The 15314-nt window shown below is 40.6% G+C and overlaps 1 long non-coding RNA gene across 1 annotated transcript; it reads left to right on the top strand.

Moving 5' to 3' along the window:
• Nucleotides 1-333: 333 nt before the first annotated feature.
• LOC145008746 (uncharacterized) lies at nucleotides 334-936 on the top strand. The gene is made up of 3 exons (XR_013663627.1): nucleotides 334-427; nucleotides 581-668; nucleotides 873-936. It is a non-coding gene; the product is annotated as an uncharacterized LOC145008746 (long non-coding RNA).
• The last annotated feature ends 14378 nt before the right edge of the window (nucleotides 937-15314 follow it).

Consider the following 15314-nt stretch of genomic DNA (forward strand, 5'->3'; position numbering starts at 1 on the left):
TCTTTCTTTACCAACTGAAACTGCATTTTGTTTTTTCTTTTGTGCAGTAGTGTTCCCAACTACAATGATGAAATAACATTTCAGTGTAAGTATCAAGTACATGTTATGTAGTTTGAAGAATAACATTTCAGTTTTCCAAACTACAACACAACTCTAATTAGAACAAATATAAAACCTTTGCATGGATGAACGTCTCCTTCACAGCTATGGAATTAGAAGGACTAGGTTTACATAAATAAAGAAGCTGGGGCTAAGAAGCTAAGCATGTCTGAAATCGCCACTTCTTCCAGCTTATCTTGCTGCTGCTTTTGCTAAGAAGCTAAGCAAGCTAGCACTTACAGTCCCTCCTTCTGGAGGTCTTGTTATTATTGCTCTTATTCATAATCTTTTGAGAAGACATCCTTCAATCAACTGTTTAGTCCATCAGGTAACAAATTTAATCATTATTTTGTATATCTTTTACTTGATTCATCATAATGCTTGGATTGGATGATAAAAATTGTATTATGATAGTTTTTATATGTACTAGAACTAGATTATAAGCTCCATCTTGAATGGTTTTATTTTTTTATTTTTGCAGGAGGATGATGGTGAAACTGAAACAGTCAAATCAGGCATTGATCATTTCAATAATGAGGAAACTGATCTTCTTAAAACCAATGCTATGAGTAAGTTTCTGCAACATACTTTCTTTGAATTGTGCAATGTGCATTATATTTATAGCATCCTTCTACTTCCATTTATTTTTGGCAAACTACAATGTTTTAAACAAACAAATGAAAATGAGTTTCTCATATATAAATAAATACATATATATATATATATATATATATATATATATATATATATATATACACATATATATATTGTAGGGAGTTCTCTATGGGAAATTGACACCCTGCGCCACCACTATTACCCTCCTGTGTCTAGGTATGTACGGATAATAACTAAATGAAGACAAATTTGTAAAAGTATTTCTACATTAAGCCAAAAAGAAATGCTACTATTTATTTATAGCTGAAGTCCATTTTTGTATTTTTGTAGATTTGTTTTGTCGCTAGAAAATGATTGGACAGTTAGATCCAAGACAACTGAAGTTGCTATAAAGGATTTTAGTTCGGGTTCATATGCATGCAGATGTCATTTGCTTCAGTATTCACTCACCTGTTCTCCAGATTATATATGATATAATTTTCTTGATCAAACTCAAGCCCTCGAAATTATTAATGCAAAGACCTTGAAACGCCCTGTTGAAGTAATCAAATAATCTTCAGAATTTTTATTAAAAAAAACAACAGTAACAATTTTATTTTATAATAAAGACATATGTATATAATAAGAGAAGAATGTAGTCAAACCACATCTTATAAGAGAAACACGAGGAATCCGTCGAAAAATGATAGGGGTATTATCGACATTCACGTAATAACCACCAAATACAATGAACACTATCATGAGAGACGGGCCCAGAGCCAAAATATTTCATTATATATTTTTGCAGGAGAAATAGAAATTGGAAGTATTACATTTTCTATGTCTGTAAGTAAGCATACTTAACTTGTTTTGTATAAATTATAATAATGTATAGAGTCTGTGACATCTAAGTCACAACTAGAGCAACAGAAGAGGGATGAAGTTTTTCTGAAAGACGGAATACCAACATTGTTTGCAGGGTGATGTGTTCATACCTTTCTAAAGTTTATTTAACAAAATGAAGAATCCAGTCACCAGTGACACCTGTACAACAGCATAACAATATTAAAATATATTTTAATATACATAGCTAATATAATGATAATATTTACTTACTGAGAAAAAAAATCCTTATTAGTGATGCACAATAGATAGCTACAAGAAGAGAAAACCCTAAAAGCATTTCTATGTATGAATAAGTTGATAAAATAGGTATTGATATAACCAGAAGCAAAGAAAAACAAAGGTTAACTTTAAATAATTATGTACAGAAAAAAAAAGTTTTTGCAAATGGAGATATGTCAAAGGGTTTGTCAATACTCCCCAAACACTTTATATAAACACTGGTTCAGACAAGTATATGACTATCATCCACCAATGCCATGATCAACAACAAATTATAGTCAATTTTCTAAACACATGTTCATCAACTGGGGTTTCTTATCTGGGAGGGAATATTCAATATACTCTGTGTCAAAATAAAATGGCACTGGAAATTTTATTCTCACATGACAACATAGCCAACAATTAGATGATTAATTGTTGAAAGGTCAACCAAACGCCTTTATCTACTTAACCTTTTTACAATGCTGCCAATTTATATCCCCATTTTGTTTAGGGAGTATGAGAAAGGTATGTAACAATCAATCCTAGCAAGAAGTCTTTTGGTCTTGTTTACATGAATAAAAGCAGAGGAGGCAATCACATATGTTTAAGGAAATAAGGGTCCAGAACAAATAATACAAAGAATAAAAAAAGATGTGTAAAAGTACAACTTGGAATTGCAGATATAAAAAACTGGTAAACTGCACTAGCACTATCTGAGTGGCCTACTTCAACCCTGGTAATTCCAGATATATAAGCTGAATATGTTAATGATGAAAATAGAATCATACCTGGGTTTTCCCCATTTGAATGGAAGAGAAACATTGGCATCTTTCTACCGAATATGGTCATGCTTGCAAGGTGCAGTGTATTATTGGTTTTCTCTTGTAAAAATTGTATAGAATTGAGTCCGACCATAACCTTAGCTATTGTAGGATGTTGCTTTGGATGGCTATTTAAACACCGTTCTGCAATCCATAAACATATAATTCAAAGATCAACAAACTGGGGTAGGAGGTCAAACAAAATCTATATGCGCGTGGAATAGCAGGTCCAACAATATCTATATGCAATAAGCTAAATCATGTTTTAAAAGTGATGAAAATACCTCAGTAGTGTATGCATAGTTCATCAGTAGTTTCAGGGATCAATTGTTTCACAGAAGCAATGAAGTCGGAGGTTCGCCATTGAAATTGATTTAAGCAACAAGAACTAGGGTTTTGGGTCGATTTGATTTTGAGAGAAATCGGATAAAAAAACAAAATAAACGTCGACATGTACAACCCATTTTGAGGCGTTGAAAGTAGGAGAAGGTAGGGTTTCATCAATTTCAACTGTGGTGGGTGATGGAATAGATGGTGACAACGGTGATGCAGCACTCGTGGACAAAAATGGCGGAGAGTGAGAGATGGAATGAAGTCTGAACCCTAAATCTCCCAAAGAAGGGTTTTCTAATTTCTAGGATTTCCTAGTTATGGTAGACGGGAGGTGGAGTGGGAGTCACCGCTGGAGCAGGTGGTTGTAGATCACGCCTATGTCTTCTTCGCCTTCCTCTTTATCTCTTGTAAGAAAGAAACTCCACCTAATATAACCATCTGAACTCGGCCTGTATAAGTCTAGTGACATAGTGAATTCAATTAATTTTAAAACACACTAGATTTACAAACGATTTCCTAAATTTTCAAGTCTCAACAGGAAAAAATTGTAAAGGAATTATAAGCATGAACGTTTTCCTAAATGTGAGCCTACATCCCTACAGATTGAAGAAAAACCTCAAAGTTCAGCAAGAAACACAGATCACGTCAATCAATTCTCTGGTGGTTTGAAGATGGGGGAGAGAGAAAGAAAGGGAGAAAGAGAGAGAGAGAGAGAGAGAGAGAGAGAGAGAGAAAGACCTGAAATGTAAACTAAAGAGGTGTAAGAGTGAATATGGGTTGACATGGTGGTAACCCTCTAGAGTGCATCTGGTCGTTCCTCTTCATATGGAAGACGAGGCTTCTTGAAAGTTTTCCATATGAAAGTGGTGGTGATGGAAGAGATGGCAGGGCGGCAGTGGATGATAGGAATGGTGGTGACAGTTGATTGTGTAGAGGTGCCTGTGAGATGAGGTGGAATGAGATTTTATGAAAAATCCCTAGATTTGGACGTATTTTGTAACTGAGGATAGTGGATGTGCGTTTGGTAAAATAATTATAAAACGATGCCTCTGCAATCGAGAAGGCGGAGGATATAGATTAAAGAAAACCTGGTGGAAAGGAGAAACGAGAAGGTAGAGGGGTTGTTTATCTGGTAGCTTCGATTGATGGCTGATGGGTCGTGGTTGTCGATCGATGCTACAATCGACATTCACAGAGGGGTAGAGATGAGGGAGAAGAAAGCGGGGGTTGAAAAAATTTGGGGATTTCATTTTCCCTCTAAGGAGCGCGTTTCTTAAAAAAAAATATAAAACGACATTCACAGACAAAGGACGCACAAGTGCCCTCCGTGTTTTTAATTTTTTCAGATGAGACACTAATTTAAGGGCACTCAATAATGCGTGACCTACATTCTTAAATTTTTTTGAAGAGATGACGCTTTTTTAATGTCACTCTCTTTTGCGTAACATAAACCAGCGAGTGTCGTAGTTTGCGCGTCGTAAAAGGGTCTTTTTCTTGTAGTGATTACTTCCCTGAGTATGCTAACAATCACCAGATCGTCCACTTCTGCGTTAATAGCCCTATTGCAGTTTGTTGCCTGTCCTCACTTCTTTTTCCTTACAGGGTTACTACCAGGTGCGATGTTGAGGCTGTGTTCTATGCCCTGTCAATCGACGCCTGTCAGATCCTTTGGCTTCCAGGCGAAGACGATGGAGTATTGCCTCAGGAGCGCCACCAGTTGTGCCTTGGTTTCATCTGTTAAGTGGGCGCCGATTTTCACGAGTTACTTTGGATACTCCATGTTTATCTGGTTTTGCTCAGTGGAACACCCCCTTGGACTTCTTTGGCGTGCGCACGAGTTCTGGGGCGGCTATGATTTGGTGGCAATGCTGTGCTCTAGTGTTTGTGGCGAGGACTGCCGACAATCCCTGGTGTGTGCTGAATTTAATGATGCCATGTATCATCGATGGTACGAGATATAGTAAAGCGATTGCTGATTATGTAAGAAGAATGTTGTTTTCTCCTGGGTATCGGATCACAGAGAATTCGACTGTCCTTGTGATTCGGTCCCATTCGTCGTGGATAACCAACTTTAAGGGCAACTGAATAGTTCCTAGTGGATACAAGCTATGCCCAGTGAATCCTACTAATGGTCCACCGGTTGAGGGTTGGAGCCCGTCCTTCCATGTATCAGGTAGCTTCCGGAAACAATGCTCATAGAGTATATAAAAGCAACTACCATTGTCAATGTATATTCAGTGGACCTTCTTGTTATGAATGAATCCTGATATGAGGAGTGGGTTTCGTGGATCCCAGTTTGATGGTATGGGATTGCTGCTCGAGAAATTGATGTTGAGTAGGTTTCTTAAGAGTACCTTGATCTCGTTTTCTGAGGGTGAGGTGCATTTCTCTTACGGGACTTGGGGATAGTGAATACCTCAGTGCCATCACATGGATTCATCTGCAACAGATTGGGATGTGATATCGCCATTTGACGTAATGAGATACCCGATGAAAATTGTCGGAAACTGCTCTGGAGCCTTGGTTCTGTTGTTCTTATCGTAACTGGCGGGATCTTTGTCATCAGAGTGGTTCGTGCGTTCTGAACAGAGCTTTGATTTCAATCCTAGATAGTGTTGGGCTTAGATCCCCTTTATGCAGGGAACCAACATCGTCTATTGGCTGTATCACTCTGAGGATACATCCGGATGGCGCCAAATGTTGTGACATGTTTGCAGATGGTTTAGATGCTGAAGGATGGATCTGACTTGGGTGCTTTCCTGAGAACACAATCACAAAAGAATAGTTAAAGGACGACCGTGTGTTCTCCCGGGAAGTCGCTCCGACGAACATGTTAGTTTTTAGAGAGAGAGAGAAATTTTAGGGTAATCTTCATAAGAGAGAAGATGGATCCCTTACTTGAAATGTAAGTGATGCTTTTACACCTGTTACTAACAGACCGTGGGGACCATGCCTCGTGAGTGTGAAACATGGCCTCCTTTTACTGGGAGAGCTATTCACGCTAACTAACTGCCAGGCAACGTCAGTTCTGGGCGTCCCCCAGGCTATTTGTTGCTTTCTCATTGGTTGTGATTGAATGATGGGATCACATGATTCGTGGCAGTGGTTCCGTACCTGTTGATTTTTTGGTTTGTTGGATTTAGTGTCTAAGCCCATAACTATAATTGGTATGTACTTGACCTGAGAGTAGCATGATCCATTTGGGTTGCATGGCACCAAAATTTTTTGTAAGGATGAACTTTTGAGAAGAGGATATTCATGATTTATTAATATATTATATGTTATAATATATTAATATGAAATCATATTATTTAATTAGTATTGATCAAGAATTAATTTGGAATTAATTTTGTGATCTAAAGAGACTAATTAAATATAAGGGGTTGATTTGGTAAATCATTCATTCTTATGGTGTGGGCTAATGATCAATGATTCCTTATGTTGGGCTAAACCCATGTGACAACCCATGGATGATCCATGGAGGTTTAAATCCATGGAGCATAAGGAATATGGAAGGCCATGCACATTAGGGTTTACATGCTGTAACCCTAGTTTTGCCACACTATATAAGAGACCCCATGGCTCCTAAAATCGGCACCCTAGTGTTCTTGGAAGATCTATAGCCGATTTTTGAGTAAAAGTATTCTCTCTCAAGTCCTCCATTGTTGGTGGTGTTGTGTGAAACATTTGAGGCATCACATTTGGGGTGCTAGGCTCCTAAAGGTCCAAGGAAACAAGCTACAAGAAAACGGTATGTCTTGTAAGTAGATTTTGTTATACAAGTACCCATGTTTGTATGCTAGTTAGTGAAATGCTTTGGAAAATCATTTTGCATGTATAATTAGAGAAAACATAGATCCAAAGCATTTAGGGTTATATGTGCACCATAAAGTTGTTAGGATGCTCAAAACCCTTCATGATTATGGTTGCCCAGGCGTGAGGATGGGTCTGATAATTGTTTTGGGCCCTAACGGCGAGGTTGGTTTGGGTCGAATGGTGTAGATATGGATGAGTATGTTGGTTCGGAGGTCTCAAGGGTTTTGCTCGAGGTCGTGATTCGAGTCGCGGTACTCAAGAATAAAGCGATGGCTATTATCAACTTGAGGATTTCACCTGGAAGTGGAATGGTTGATTGATGGACTGGAAATTCTCTATCTAAGGCATGGATCATGCCCTTTTCAGTTTTACGAGTTCGAAGAAGGAGTAAATAGACTTGTGATTTTCAGAAATTGGATGTAACCCAGCAGGGTCTGCTGGTCGCTGAGTTTTCAACATCATGTTATCGCAAGAGTGCGCAGATGGATTGATGTGTTATGGATGCTTTGTGATGTGTTCAGGGGTCCGTATTCTCAGGTTATATCGGGGCAGGTTTCAGATCGTCGGTTAGGAGTATGGGCAAGCAGGGTATAATTTGGATCGCAAGTCGGTAGTTGCTTATGCTTTTGTGTAAAACTCTTAATGTTGAGTGGTTATAATTGGGATTTCAATGGTCTTTAGCTGAAATTCAGGATTCTCTTGGGATTCATTTGCTCCGTATCTAGAAGATCATTTTGTGTGTATTATTCACTCCAGGGTCAGGTATGGTCGTACATGGTTGAGCTGGTGCAGTTATGATTTGGTTTCAACACCAGTGGGCGATGGTTTGATCCCTAAGTGGGGGAGAACTAGGATTTTCAGGTTGAGTATCAGTCATTGAAGGGATTTGTTAGTTCGTTGTTGGTTTTTTGTTTTCGGATTAGTTGGGCAGATGTTGATTGTAACACTGTAAGTTTTCAAACAGATTGTTCATTTTTAAAACCAAATAAAACACAATCTCACATATATCAAATCACAATGTATAAGTTGCTCAAAACACAAGTCAATAAAAAATATCGATAATATCCCAGAATCCTCAAAAACATAATCTCTAATTGGTGTGTACACTCAAGTTGGCTCCTTCCCGCGATCTTGAGAGGTACCTAAAACACATTTCACACAACAATGTAAGCACGAAGCTTAGTGAGTTCCCTAAAATACCACGCACAAATAATTAGCCTCTCATGGCTATATCTCGATGAGGACCCTCTGGTCATGAGACTCAGTGAAGACTCTGGTCCCACAGCTCGGATCGGACCCTCCAGTCCGGTATCTCAGTGAAAACCCTCTGCTCTCACAAATACAAAATAACTTAATAAGGAATAGAGTAATATACAACATAAATCACAAAGACATGATGCATAATACATCACATAACTTAGTATAAGCACATAAGACCCTCCGGTCGCACAATGATTACCAATCAAGTAAGTATAGTGAGAAGACTCACCTCACCTAGTAACACAATATATCACACACTCGAACTGTTGGTCTAGACTTCGCCCCTCCAAGGCCTCCAAAATCTACTGCTTGATCAAAACCCTAAAGTCAACAGTCAAAGCTGACCCAACTCGTCGAGTGTAACTCATCTACTCATCGAGTTCCTCAATACTTAGTAGCTCACAAAATCCTGAGTCAACTTGCCAAGTTGCTAGCCAACTCGTCGAGTCCATGCGGAGTCCAGAAGATCGAGGAAAAACCCTAGCCACTTATCGAGTTGCTCCACCAACTCGACGAGTTTACTCTTAGTCCAAAATGGGAAAACCCGACTCAACTCGTAGAGTTGGTTGCCTTACTCGTCAAGTTCTTCAGCCGTTTCACAATAAACTCATTCTATTCTATTCCAATGCTCCAAACTCCAAATCCAACCTCCTAGGATGAAGTTACCATGTAAATTTGCTAACTTTATGATCATGCAAGGCCTCACAAGGCTAAAACACCCAAAACTAAGCGCAAGAAGAGTTTAGGACATGAAGATGGGTCAAAGCTTCATAAAGCTTGAGGTTTAGGCCTAAAGGGCCTAATAGTGTCCAGATTTGAGGTCTCAACTCCATAGCATGCTCAGAACCAATTATGTATCAAGGAGAAGCTAGAAAGGTCCATTAACTCTCTAATGGAGAGATCTAACAGGCAAGTGATCAAGGTAATGACTTTTTACCTTAAAATTACTGCTACCACTGAGATGATACCGAATGAAAATACCCCTTCTTGTTCCAAGCCTTCTACTCTTCAATGAATGCACCAAAACCCACCCTCCATTAGCTCCAAACACTCTCAAATGGAGGATACTCGATTAGGGTTTGTCTTAGGGTGGTAAAGTGATGAAGGAGGTGGGGTAACGGATTTAAATTTCCTTAAATAGGGTTCAAGCCCGAATAAATAGGGTTTCATCAAACATACTCAACTCCTCGAGTCTTGTCCTCCAAATCGACGAGTAAACTTCATAATCTACGCGTTATGATCAACTCTTACACGACAAGTTCGGACCAACCAACTCGTCGAGTAGGTCCTCTAATGTGTATGAAATTCTCAACCTCCACATCCAGGAAATCAGGGTGTTACATTGATTGGTGAGTCATTTCCAGAGACATGTATATTTAGTTTCGGGTGGTTTTTGGTTCTCGGGATTAAATGTCAATGTAACACCCAGAATCTAGATGATTAATTGTGGAATAAATCCCCTTTTTAAGGACCAACTCGTCGATTTAATGGTGGGCAACTTAACGTATTGGAGGCTTTTGGGTCATGCGTTTTTATGGAGCAACTCGGCAAGTTGGTGAAGGAAACTTGATGAGTTGGACGCTGATTGAGAAACCCAAATTTCAGGGTTTTACACCCTATTTAAACACCTTAAGTCCTAGGTATTAGCCTCATTCCCAACCTCCATATCCCCTAACCCAAATATCGAAACCCTAGAGCCTCCTTGAGTGTTGTGAGCTCATTATGGGTGTGTTTGAAGCTTATTGAAGGAAGAGAAGCTTGGTGCAAGGTGGTGGTTCAAGTAAGAGCTTTCAGATCTTGATTCTCTGCTTCATTTCCAGCATATTTCGAGTATAAAGTTCTAAACTTGCTTAATATTTTGTTACATCTCTTCTTGGGTTAGATTATATGCTTTTAGCCATGGATGGGTGGTTGATAAGCAAGTAGAAGTCCCAAGTGTTTATTCTTTCAAATCTATGATCTTCATGAGCTCTTTTGGCAGAAAGGTGCCAACTTTATGGGTTTAGGGCTTCATGCATCCATTAAGTCTTTCATTTATCCCTTTTTGAGCTCCTTCTAGTCATGCTTAAGCGTAAATATGGAAACTTTATGTGGCCATCTAGCCTTATGGGGTCAGATCTGCATTTTTGGGGTATTGACTTTAATGGTTAAGTGCTTAATGGTTAAGCCCTCACTCTTTTAAGTCTAGGGCTTGGGTTTGGACCCATTTAGATGGTTCCTTGGGGTAAATGTAACAACTCAAATTTTCCAATAATTTTTTTTTTCCATTTTTAATTTAACAAAGCCGTTACCAATGAACATAAAATACTAATTACAATCATTTATCAAAACAGAAACCATAATATCTTAAAAAGTAAAATTAGTATATCGTTATCAAAACATATGCCAAATGTATATCAAAGTAACATCCCAAGCTAAAATATCGTGGTGTGTGCAATGCAGTCATCTAGAGCTCTTCCCTCTACTACCAGAAGTTCCTAAAACCAAAATTGAAAACCGTAAACACGAAGCTTAGTGAGTTCCCCAAATATCACATACCATATATATCAATATACTGCCTAGCATATCTGGGTGCTGGCCTACCCCTTCGGTCTCTTTCAACTGGATACTATCTAGCATATAAGCGCATAAATCACATACGGTCATTTATAACCATGATCCATACATATATCGTAATCAATATAGGTGCTATGTGCCACACATTGTCTTGCCATTATGCCACGGGCCACCACGTGGCCTTTCTTGCCAAGTTTGGGGCCACCCCCTGGGTCTTACTGATAAGTTCCAAGAGCCACCTCCTGGTCTTCCATGCAGGCATCACAAAGACAACTTGTAACATCCATATTCCTAGGTATCTTATTTATATTGAGTTTTGGAGAGGGACTCGGCGAGTAGGCGCTCAGACTCGCCAACTAGGATCGGGCATGGTTGGATTGATTTAATGGCGGACTCGGCGAGTCCATGCGTGGACTCGGTGAGTCCACGCTATTTAATGAAACCCTAATTCCCAGTGCATGAGCCCTATTCAAGGGCCATTATAGCCACTAGGGTTGTCAAATCGGGCAGTCGTGTCGTTTTTTTTTGTCTGACACGACATGACACGACAAGGTTTTGTATAACACGAACACAACATGACATGATGTCGTGTTTTTTTTTTCACTAACACGAAAACGAACCAATTAAAACACGACAACACGACACAACACGACAAATATAATATTACATAACTATTAGTGTATTTCGTTCATTCTTAAAGATATATAAAACGACAAACACGAAAACACGACAACCACATGCTTAATCGTATCAATTTCGTGTCTATTTATGAACACGAACACAACACGACACGACGTCGTGTTTTTTAATCTTGACACGAAAATGACATGAACACAAATTCGAATTTTGATTTTGTCCCGATTTCATTTCGTTTCGTGTATTTTTGCCATGTCGTGTCATAAATTAACACCCCTAATAGCCACCATTTGCGGCTATCAGACCCTTGAGAAACTCTAGAGAGCAGAGAGAACGCTTGTAGTGCAAGAGGAGGGCTATCTCATCATTCTAAGTGTGTTTTTGCAAGAAAGAAGGGAGGAAGACAATCAAGTAAGGTTGAGGAACTCATATCTATCATCCATTTCATCAGAGGAGGCTACTAGAGGTACTCATTTGTGCTCAAACTCATATATTTGGTTTTCTAGTTGAATCTAGGGTTTTCTTGTGCATTCTTTGGGTTGGATTCGAAGTATGAGAAGTCCCAAGGTGGAGTTCTTCTTAGATCTGGACCTTAAAAGGTCCAGAGAGTCCTATTCACATTGCTTTTTGCTACTCCATTAGAGATATGGCCCTAGGTTGCCATTTTAGGGGTTATTTCACCCAAAGAAGCTTGTTGGTCATTGCATGAGTGTAAAGGTCAGACCTTTACGTGATTATAGTGGTTGGGAAGGCCAGATCTATGGGTTGGAGGAACAGATCTGACCTCAGGAGGTCATTTGAGTCTGATCATGGCATGAACTCGCTGAGTCCAAGAGCAGACTCGGCGAGTAGGATAGTTTTTCCCCATGAATCGCACAGTTGTTAACTCGCTGAGTTGGGGAAGTGACTCGATGAGTCATTGAGGATTTAGAGGACTCGAGTTCATGACTGAACTCGCCGAGTCACAATTGTGCACTCGGCGAGTCTGGTCAAAGGGTTGACCGTTGACTTTTGTTGACTTTTAGGGTTGGTCAACAATTGGACCTGTAGACTATTTGAAGGGTAAAATGGTGTTTTATCCTTCTTAGAGGCCATGTGAGGATCTAGTCTAGCTTGGTGAGCCGTTATTAATTGAAATGATCATTTATGTGTTTAGGTAGAGGCTAGATCAGTGATACGCGAGCGAGTTATTACCGAGACATCCGAGGTGAGTCTTCTCACTATACTTTACCTTGCGTATGTAACCAAAGATATGTGATAGAGTATCTTGTATGCTATTTATGTGAGCGTTGCACTGCATTATTTTTATGTGATTTATTCTATGATTATTTTAGAGTTAGGACCAGAAGGTCCACAGAGCTAGGACCAGAGGGTCCACAGAGTTAGGGCCTAAGTGCCAACTAGAGTAATAGCCTTGAGTGGCTAATATGTGTTATATGTGGTATTTTGGGGAACTCACTAAGCTTCGTGCTTACAGTGTTTTGTGTTATGTGTTTCAGGTACTAGTGAGGATCGCGGCAAGGTGTCGGCATGATCAGTACACACACGCGAAGTTTATTTATATATTACGATCTTGGGATTTTTGACCTATGTTGAATATATGAGACAATGCGTTTTATAATATTATGAATTAAATTGTTTCTAAAATGAGGAAAATTGTTTGAAATTTTATGGCGTTACAAGTTGGTATCAGAGCCTTGGTTTGAGGGATTCGGGTACACCTTCAGGCGTATCTGAACTCAAACTGAGGATTTGAGAGATATTTTTCAAAAAGTGAAACAAAGTTTTCTAAAAGAGTAAAAGAATTTGAAAAGAGCAGAGCAAATCCGTGTGTACGTTCATCCAGCGCCTGAACGATGATTTCCCAAAATACCTTTATGTTATATATTATGAGGCGATATGATATGTTTTTCATGCTAGAGTAGGCTAGGTATATCTATTAGGACTAGAGTGGCCTGATTTGTGGTACCTTAGCCTAGGGGTTGCTGCTAGGAGATGCTTGAGAGAAGGTAGATAGCATTGAGAGGCTTCTGAGAGATCTGCTGGAAAGTAGACTATGCTTAGTGAGAGTAGGGTTCATGGAATCTAGGATCCTAGGAGGAGGACTTGGGGTGTATACTGATGCGGTGTGGATAGTAGTATTGGGCCCGTACTACTAAAGACACCGGAGCTGTGCACAGTCCAAGTAAGAATCCATGGAGCATCAGAGATCAAGTGGGGTAGAGTTATCGAGTGCTAGTATACTCGATCGAGTCCCTGATATTTTCTTATGTTGTATTTTAGATACATAATGGTCAGGACACACCTTACACCAGAGAGCAGCAGTGCTAGTGATGAGGAGATTCATAGGATCATTCACGAGGAGGTGGTTGCGGCCATCAGGGCTGAGATACCATAGATGTTTGGGTCTATCAAAAACACGTTAATAGAGACTTTTGATGAGATATATGCTGCTCTTTCTGATGCTGTTGTTGCTGCAACCACTGCAGCTATAGTTGCTGCTAGACTGCAGGGTGGTGATGCATTGCTGTTCCGGGAGTTCAGCAACACAAAACCACCAGAGTTTGATGGGATGCAGGATCCGATTACGACGATGAGGTGGATTCCGTACATTGAAGGCTGTTTCTTCATATGCTCATGTCCAGAGCATTTGAGGCTTCGGTTCGCGCTGAACCAGCTTCGCTTGGGAGCGAAGGACTGGTGGAAGTTTGTGACGGCGCACTATTCGCCTGCTGAGCTTGCTGACGTGACCTGGGAGAGGTTCACCGCTATGTTCCGAGAGGAGTATGTTCCCCAGGTGGATAGGGAGCGTTTGGCCCAGGAGTTTTTGACCCTCAAGCAGGGTACTGAGTCTGTTACAGTGATTACCAGGATGTTCCAAGAGATGGCGATGTTCTGCCCAGAGCACGTGTCTTCCGAGAAGGCACGTATGAGCCGATATCTGAGCGTTTTGAGGAGGGATATACGAGAGTTCGCAGCGAACTCGTCATACCGGATATTCACCGAGCTTCAGGAAAATGCTTGAAAGAGGGAGATAGAGCTGGAGACTCAGGCTAGCGAGGAGGCGGAGTCTTAGGGGAGGGATAGGCGACCGGTACAGTCTCAGCCGGCAACTAAGTAGGCCAAGCCCGCTGATTCAACGGCAGGGAACGATAAGGGTCACACTTGTGGCAAGTTCGGCAAGAGTCATGAAGGGGTGTGCGGAGCAGGGTCTTGCTACAAATGTGGCAAGCAGGAGCATATGGCCAAGGATTGCCGCAAGGGGTTTGCAGTCTGTTTCCACTACAACCAGACCGGACATCGGAAGGCATAGTGTTCGCAGTTGCGAGGTTCAGCACAGGGAGGATCTCAGGGATCTACCTCTTCTACTATCAGAGCTACAGAGAGCTGGCCAGTGAAGGCCGAGGCACCAAAGGCACGAGGGAGAGCCTTCCAGTTGATCGCGGAGGAGGTTCGTGCAGCACCCGATGCTGTGGCTGGTATGTATACTTTCAGGTTTCTTTTTTTATGTTGAGATATTGTGCTTATATTTTGATATGCATAGGTACTTTTCTTGTGAATTTTGTACCTTCCTTGGTGTTATTTAACTTGGGTGCGAGTCGGTCTTTTGTATCTTTAACCATTAGTTAGCACATTAGTATTAGTCGAGAGGCATTGAGTCAGCCTCTGAGAATTTCCATAGCTGACAAGAGAGCAGTGTGTGCCACTGAGGTGATTCGTGGATGTGTACTCGAGATCTTCGGAATTGCGTTTCCTATTGATTTGGTCCCGATTACGATGGGGGACGTCTGTGTTATCATGGGCATGGATTGGTTAAGCAGATTCGGAGCGGTTATTGACTGCGAGTGACATCTGGTGACCATACGAGACCCTAGTGGGGGAGTTCTTACGGTGTACAGCGCGGGTACCCGTACTGGTTTAGTGTTTTGTTCGGCTGCTAGAGCGAGGCAGAGTCTGGTTTGTGGCTTACGTGATGGATACGAGAGTTGATTTAGGGAGACCGATGTCAGTCGATGAGGTACAGATAGTGCGCGAGTTCCCAGATGTTTTCCCTGAGGAGTTACTGGGTGTGCCTCCTGAGAGGCAGGTAGA

Source organism: Lactuca saligna, chromosome 8 (genome assembly GCF_052625555.1).
Source record: "Lactuca saligna cultivar CGN05327 chromosome 8, ASM5262555v1, whole genome shotgun sequence".
Taxonomy (NCBI): domain Eukaryota; kingdom Viridiplantae; phylum Streptophyta; class Magnoliopsida; order Asterales; family Asteraceae; genus Lactuca; species Lactuca saligna.